We start from the raw sequence: 1,531 nt of genomic DNA, 5'->3' as shown, positions 1-1,531 counted from the left end.
GATGGCTACATAATAGTTTTGTGGTTTTTCCTTGCCACAGTGGAGCGGTAAGGCAGTCGCACAGTAGCGGTACAAGTTTAAGAACTTTGGCGCTCTGACGTCTTATGAAAATACTCTAAGTCAGAAAATACGTCTATAATGTATCTTGTTATTCTCAAAACGTTGTAATCACGGTATTTTCTTCGATTTTTTCATAGTACAATCGTATCAGTACCCAGTTATATTGTGTGCATACAAATATTGTCATATTCATTACCAAGTGTCAGTCTTCTATATTTTGAATATTATTCATCACACGTATATATATATTTTACTGCATTCTCGACATCGGCAACGCAAATGAGATTGATCTTCGTTGTCCTTAGAGATCGGTCGGGCCTGATCAGGATTACTTATTAGCTCCATTAGGCTTATTATAACTCACGAGCTCGCTCCCGACCCACTATCGGTGCTTTTCGGTAACTGAAGCAAACGTCACCGTTCTCATCGAACCCGTCACTTGCGACGAAAGGCTAGGCGAGCAAATTTACCCTAAGACACAGTCCGCGGAGTTTCTCACTGAATCTTCTCAGCGTTTCCGATCCGCTGGTAGATTATGCACTGCTACTATTATCTACTCGTTCAGTGAATCTAGTATGACCCCTCGAAGTCACTAGAATAGGTAAGAGAAAAAAACAAGTTCACACTCCATCTGATTTTAAGTAGTTCCCGGTTTAAAGGTACTCTACCCACTAGTACCCTGGCCATAATATAAAAGTAAAAAATCAAGTACGAAAACTCCTTTGAATAATTTTCTCCTCGTCCGCGTCCTCGTCGCAAAAATAAGAAACGACTTGTCGTTGCGGAGTGTTGTGGCATCGATGCTTGGCGGCGACGAGTCGTGTAAAGCGATGATCGACTTCTGCGAGTGCTCTGTCTCGCAGAAGGAGGCGCTGGGGCGCGCGAGAGACGCACAAGCCCGCCGACGTCGAGCGGGGGCCAGGGAGGCGGATCTCGCCCAAGCCCTGGCCCTCTAAGTGTTTCGAGTCTCCCTCACATGTCGGTCTGGGGACCGGCGAAGGGGGCCTAAGAAGACGACGTGCAAGCTGCTCTGCACGCGTTTTACGCAAGAGCATCCGGGTGATGGAAGGTTGGCTATCCTTGACCCACGCTGGTTCTGACCCAGCGGGGCACTCCGTAGGATAATCTATTCTAACCGGCGCCATCTGGGCGAGCTTCGGATGGCCTGCCGACCGAGAGTATGTTTCACACATCAATATCCTGTAATAGTCTTCTTTTTTTTGCTTACAAATTTTTCTACATTGGTCATAATACTTTTATTTGCATAGGCCCAGCACATTTTTACAGTAGATTTTTCACCAAATACATCTTTAAATGCATTTTTTACGCTCATAAGCGCGTCGCAAATTAGTGCTTTTGGTTGTAGACTTTGGAAGAAAGCGCTGTTGCGAAGAGCTTCAAACAACATTTAGAAATCTTGTATTAGTTCAGAAGTTCAAAAGAACGAAAGAAATTCAGAAGAACAAAAAGA

This window comes from Bombyx mori, chromosome 23 (assembly GCF_030269925.1).
Source record: "Bombyx mori chromosome 23, ASM3026992v2".
In the NCBI taxonomy this organism is placed as follows: domain Eukaryota; kingdom Metazoa; phylum Arthropoda; class Insecta; order Lepidoptera; family Bombycidae; genus Bombyx; species Bombyx mori.
Note: the sequence above shows the minus strand (reverse complement) of the source record.